This window comes from Panulirus ornatus, chromosome 4, assembly GCF_036320965.1.
Source record: "Panulirus ornatus isolate Po-2019 chromosome 4, ASM3632096v1, whole genome shotgun sequence".
In the NCBI taxonomy this organism is placed as follows: domain Eukaryota; kingdom Metazoa; phylum Arthropoda; class Malacostraca; order Decapoda; family Palinuridae; genus Panulirus; species Panulirus ornatus.
The window spans coordinates 41,052,416-41,059,915 of NC_092227.1; positions in this window are offsets into that span (position 1 = coordinate 41,052,416).

Sequence of the window (7,500 nt, forward strand, 5' to 3'; positions counted from 1 at the left end):
CCGGAGCAATTGTGCCGCTTTTTTTACATTCTTTTTTTCTTTTCTAACAGTCTTAATATTACGATTATCAGAATATGTTCATCAAAAATTCCTTTAACAAAAAATACCTCCCAACCATAGGATTTTATTTTGTCGGATAGATTTTCAAGAACAATAAAGTTTCATTATATATCTACATATTCCTTCTCTTATCACATGGGTTCTGTGATGACAGTTTCTGCTGGAAAGTATATCATTATGTAATGATTATGTTCCTTTACATACTATAATCGTCAAACCTCTACATACAGATGTACTCCTTCCTGCAACTCTGTCATTCTTATTTTCATCTATACAATTTCTTTCTTCTTCTTCCCCTGATTTTCTATTCTAATCTTTGGTGAACATCCTCTTGAGTGCGTCATGATAGCCAGCTGGCTTGTGTGTGACCTGGTCTTGAGTGCGTCATGATAGCCAGCTGGCTTGTGTGTGACCTGGTCTTGAGTGCGTCATGATAACCAGCTGGCTTGTGTGTGGCCTGGTCTTGAGTGCGTCATGATAGCCAGCTGGCTTGTGTGTGGCCTGGTCTTGGCACATCAGTTATTCCCGTCATGCCTCAATATATGGATTACTTATTCATCTTCCATTTTCATTTCCTCGTTGTGTTTCCCAGTCTGTACTGCGCGTCCTTGTGTCTGTTTCCTTCGTTCCCACTGTTCTTAGAATTTCCTCCTGTGTCCGTTCTTTACTGTCTCTTCCTTCAGTATTCCAATACAAAAAATCTTTGAGTTATTTTCTAAACTGAAGATCTTGACGTGTACTGTTCCCCTGGTGATGTCTGGTTGAATCCTTCCCTCGCTGGATGTGACCCATCTGCTCCCCCTCTCATTTGTATTAGGAAAATACATTTAGTTTTCAAGTTCTCATCGCTGACCCCTTGAGCAACATGACACGACCATTAAGCACGAGAGCACGACCCCCTGAGAACGACTGAGCGACCCCTGGGCGCGACGATATAACACTGGTACGACCCTTGGGTACGATGGCACAACCCTTGAGCACGATGGCACAACCCTTCATCACAACTGTACGACCCTTGTGCACGAACCTCTGATTGCATCGGGTCAGTCCTGAGTGTGTTGTAACTCAGTACAAAGGAACTCACAGGTTCTTACCGTCGTGCTCAAATGGTCTGTATTTAATTTCCAACTGTTTATCCTGTTACTCTCCATTAACCTTTCTCTTTGATTCTCATGTTATCAGTAATTACGATCTCCATAATTATGTGGATTTGTCTGAAGTCCATTTTGCTCCTCTGTCACTCTCTCTTCTTCTCTCTACCTTCAGTTGTTCCTGCTTTCGATTCATCCAACCCAGTTTTTACATTACTCTTTGTCTCATAAATGAAGCATGGAGTGTTGCCTGCAGGATCTTCCCTCCAGTCTCTTCAATTTTGTTTCCCAAAGATGCCGTGATATATCTCGGTTCACTCAGCTGGTACTGAAGTATCTCTGTCTCCACGTTTAAATGATCGATGATTTTCACCTGATATTGGCTTAGCACTGTTATCCAAGCAGGTGCTCGTGTGCCAGGTTGCTACACCCTCGATATTATTGAACAAGTTCTCCTGGTCTCTGGTCGTGGACCAAATCATTGTCTTTCCAGCAGCAGAGCGAGACATGCAGCATAACGAGACATGCAGCACCGCGAGACGCGTAGCACAGTGAGACATGCAGCATAACGAGACATGGAGCTCAGCGAGAATGTTTCTCTCTCATTCCCTCGTATGTTAACAACCATTATCTCCCTCGTATGTCAACAATCATTATCTCCCTCGTATGTCAACAATCATTATCTCCCTCGTATGTCAACAATCATTATCTCCCTCGTATGTTAACAATCATTATCTCCCTCGTATGTTAACAATCATTATCTCCCTCGTATGTTAACAATCATTATCTCCCTCGTATGTCAACAATCATTATCTCCCTCGTATGTTAACAATCATTATCTCCCTCGTATGTCAACAATCATTATCTGCCTCGTATGTTAACAATCATTATCTCCCTCGTATGTTAACAATCATTATCTCCCTCGTATGTTAACAATCATCATCTCGTATGTTAACAATCATTATCTCCCTCGTATGTTAACAATCATTATCTCCCTCGTATGTCAACAATCATTATCTGCCTCGTATGTTAACAATCATTATCTCCCTCGTATGTTAACAATCATTATCTCCCTCGTATGTTAACAATCATCATCTCGTATGTTAACAATCATTATCTCCCTCGTATGTCAACAATCATTATCTCCCTCATATGTCAACAATCATCATCTCGTATGTTAACAATCATTATCTCCCTCGTATGTTAACAATCATTATCTCCCTCGTATGTTAACAATCATTATCTCCCTCGTATGTCAACAATCATTATCTCCCTCGTATGTTAACAATCATCATCTCGTATGTTAACAATCATTATCTCCCTCGTATGTTAACAATCATTATCTCCCACGTATGTCAACAATCATTATCTCCCTCGTATGTTAACAATCATTATCTCCCTCGTATGTTAACAATCATCATCTCCCTCGTATGTTAACAATCATTATCTCCCTCGTATGTTAACAATCATTATCTCCCTCGTATGTCAACAATCATTATCTCCCACGTATGTCAACAATCATCATCTCCCTCTTATGTTAACAATCATTATCTCCCTCGTATGTTAACAATCATTATCTCCCTCGTATGTTAACAATCATCATCTCCCTCGTATGTCAACAATCATCATCTCCCTCGTATGTTAACAATCATTATCTCCCTCGTATGTTAACAATCATTATCTCCCTCGTATGTTAACAATCATCATCTCCCTCGTATGTTAACAATCATCATTTCCCTCGTATGTTAACAATCATTATCTCCCTCGTATGTTAACAATCATTATCTCCCTCGTATGTTAACAATCATCATCTCCCTCGTATGTCAACAATCATCATCTCCCTCGTATGTTAACAATCATTATCTCCCTCGTATGTTAACAATCATTATCTCCCTCGTATGTCAACAATCATCATCTCCCTCTTATGTTAACAATCAACGGAATATTTACTATCTTTGTAGATACGTACTTCCGCTGCTGCTGTTGTATCTACATATAACCTAAGTATTCATGTCGTGTTTTCATACGAAGTTATGGATTATTTTGCCTCTACAACGCTGACTGATTGGCGGGCGGGAGCGCTGTCCTCGTTCTCATGGTTGACTTTGATGATGACAGTTATCCAGTAGAGCCTCTCGCTGTACAGCTTACCAGTTAGTTGTTGGTCTTGGAATGACAATATTGAACCTTTACTCTCACGCCTGTACTCGTTGCCGTCCTGTAATCTTGATATTCCCAGAGCAGGACGGAGTAGAGGATCTCCAAGTCGTATTTATCACCTCCACTGCGGCACAATATCTTCGGGGCCGGAGGCGCCTGGGAACGCCTTGTGGTTTACACTCATTCCCGTGGTAGATGTGCTGGTGTGTGTTTCCGATTCACTGGCACCCAGGAGGGAGTGGCTGGACCCTCGCCATGATGCACAGCCAGGATCCTCCAACGAGCAATATAGCCGAAAAACCGCAAAAATCTCTACGGTTCTCCACCAAGTGTGACGGCATAAAGGATGCGCACCGTTGGGGAAGGGGGAGACGGAGAGAGAGAGAGAGAGAGAGAGAGAGAGAGAGAGAGAGAGAGAGAGAGAGAGAGAGACAGACAGACAGACAGAGAGACAGACAGACAAACAGAGAGAGAGAAAGAGTGATGAGGAAAGTGTGAGTACGTGTAAGAGAAGGGGAGAGGATGTTGGGAAAGTATGGATGAATGAGGGAGAGAGACCGAGTGTGTGCAATTACTTATTTGTTCAGGAAGGGGAGGCAGTTATACACTGGTGGAGCCTCGACTCCTGAACTACTATCATACGACTTTTCAACTTTATGGTGTCCACGGCTACTGTGATCCCATTCAGTTAACTCGGTTCATCCACTACGCATATATGATAAAAGTACTTCTTATTCTCCCTTACACATTTCTTACTTAAATTCATATTATGTCCTATGGTTATTCTGTATTGTATCTTTCATGTTATGACTTTTGGTTGATCTGTATTGTATCTTTCATATTATGACCTTTGGTTGATCTTTATTGTATCTTTCATGTTATGACTTTTGGTTGATCTGTATTGTATCTTTCATATTATGACCTTTGGTTGATCTGTATTGTATCTTTCATATTATGACCTTTGGTTGATCTGTATTGTATCTTTCATATTATGACCTTTGGTTGATCTGTATTGTATCTTTCATATTATGACCTTTGGTTGATCTGTAATGTATCTTTCATGTTATGACTTTTGGTTGTTTTTTCATTGTAACTTTCTAAGAGCTGAGCATTATCTACGGCATCAAGATAATCTAAAGGCTTAAAGGTTGTGATCAGGTCACCCCTCACTTTCTGTCTTCCACTGTGGGCAGATACAAGGCCTTTAACGTTTCCCTGTAATTCAGCTGCCTTTTTTTCTTCTGTCCTCCACTGGATCTTTTTATTTGTTCTTTGTACATCTGTAAGTGTGGTGACCAAACCTGAGAAGCATAATCTAGTTTTGCCTACTGGGTATTCACTTATCTGTATACTTAATGTTATCTTAATATTTATCAGAAAACAATTTTTTTTTCTTTACCATTCTCCTACGGTCGGACTTACACGACAGATGAGGGACGATGTTGACGCCCTAGTCTCTCCAACTCACAGTTTCTTGTAACTCATTTCCCGCAGATGATGTTTATATTAAAGCTTCGTGATTACTGTCTATCATTATCACTTGTGCGTCACGAGGAGAGGGTTTTACTTTGGCGTTGCCTCGTCTCTTCACTTTGTATATATATATATATATATATATATATATATATATATATATATATATATATATATATATATATATATATATATATATATATATATATATATATATATATATATATATGCCATGCCTATAGTCCTAGATGGACATACACCCACACACATACACACTAGCCTATGCCAGGTACCTATTTATCAACCAGTCTGGAGGGGAGGATGAACACCTGGGTTGGGTGTCGACAACCGCGCCCAGGATTCGGACCCATGTGGGCCCAACCCGGGTGGTCTCGTGCTGACCCATGGCCATGTTTGATGACCTATTTGTAATCATCATTTCATAGTATACGGGTAGGGAGTCTTACACTTGTGGGACCACAGTTCTTGAAGATGTTCTGTGATCATATCAACAGCGGTGTTCCTCAGAGTTTCGTCCGGTCACCTACTCGTTTTCTTCCCTCAAAATGATCCATTCTCTTGTAATCTTGACCCTACTCACTTTTATGTTGATGATTCCACTTTGCATACTCCACCTCACTCTTCCTCCCCTCCTCCCTTTCGTGTTCATTCTCCTCCTCATGCTAAACATATTTTCATTCTCAGTTAGGATCTGTACTGCATTTCGGTCTGGGGAAATTTGTGAAATTTCTTGGTTCAAAAATGCAATATCTCCCGGTATCTCTTTCTAAAAATTCTGTTTTTCATCTCGTCAGTTTAAAAACGCCCCGACTCAACCCTGTACTGAACTCAACATGCTGGGCATAACCATACCCTCCACTCTGACCTGGACACCACACGTAATAGAATGACAAAATCTTCTTCCTAGAATCTCATAGTGTTGTATTATTTAGCGACACAGCGGAACGTTCCGATACATACCAACCACTTCATCGATAACTCATTTATAACGTAAGACGTGTGATATTGGTTGGTTGTTGGTTGTTTGGGCTTTAGATCTATGAACAGCCAGGGTCGTTAAGGTCGTCCACGTAACTTACATCCACCAACCGAAAAATCTTTATCAACTTCTTCAGGTGTTGAAGATAATTCTCAGACCACATACACTCTCACTATGAAGCGAGGGCCAGCCAGTAATGAGACTCACCTTGGAAGCACAGTCGCCAGTTATAACACACTGTGGTTAGGTTAGTTCGTTAGGTCCGTGGGAGCATTTCCAAAATGAAATTCGAGGTAAACACGACGTTACAAATACTTGATCATAAACTCTCGTCACAGACAACGTAGGGTTAAGATCCGGAATCGTAACACGTAGTTTGACGTTAAAGCATCCAATCATAGCACCTCCAGTGACTCAGAATTACTTTACAGTGGTCAAACATAACGCCAAGTGAGACGCAATAAAAGCGAGGAATGACACATAATCAACACTTGTGCTGCACGGTTCGGTATTACACTATCCAGCTACACAGCGAACAGTTTGATGTTCCTAAGCTAAGTTAGCTCAGCTCTAGATCATCAACATCTGTCACTTAGATATAACATTCGAAGCTAAGTTTGGTGTCCATTTTGGCACCACACTATCCAATTACAGCTAAAATTCAGTGTCGAAATTACGTTTAGCACACATATTTGGCATCACAATATCCAATAGCAGCTAAAGGTTGATGTTAAGAAGCTAAGTTTACTTCACAAATTTGACCTAACTGCATCCAATCATATCTAAAAATTTACAATATGAAGCTGAGTTGAGCACACAATCTTGACTTCACAGTATCCAATTACAATTTGAAATTGCCATTACGAAGCTAAGTTTAGCACACAATTTTAGTCGAGCAACATCAGGTATTATCACAAGGCTCAGTAGGAGGCAAGCACGAGATCTCTCCCCTTTAATAAAAAGCTCCCTGCCCAGCTGGGGATGTGCTCTAATATGTTACACGCCAGGAAGGGGCGGGCTATGAATTGCCTGGCGTGGAGCAGGTTAAGGCTAGGGGGAAGTTAGGATAACAAACGAGGGTAAGGGGAGAGGGGAGGAAGCTAAATATGAACGAAGGGGAGAGATACAGAGAGAAAGAGAGAGAGAGAGGGAGAGGAGAAGTTGTTAAGACAAGGGTAACGAATTCATAGCAGATGAAAATTCACTGTTGTTTAGATTAAATGGTGTATAGTCCTGTTTTGGAGATCATTGAAGCCGAGGATGTACAGTTGGACGCAGAGAAGAGAAAGTTCTATATAGAAGACATTAGAAATGTAAGAAATCATACCATAATTGGAAAGAAAATCAGCCTTCAAAAAGACCAGAGCCACCTTCATATTGACGATAATGGAAAGTGTAGTATAAAGAACAGAGAACAATGTACCATATAACAACACAAGGCTGAGTGAACATAAAGACAAAAGATTCAAGTCTCATTTACAGAGAAGCAACCTCATGTACTGCATAGAATAATTTCGTCTACAAGAAAGAACCATTTAGGAGGGACCCAGCGTCTGGAGAACAGAGAGCGTGAGTCGGGTAGGGACCAGCTGTAAGGGTGAGCAGGGCTGGTGAGCGAGGGGGAATGACGACGTGAGACGAGGTCGGCCGAGAGGGAGAGAGAGAAGAAAAGAATGAGCGAAGAGGAAGAAGACAGGAGGAAGGGGAGAGGGGAGG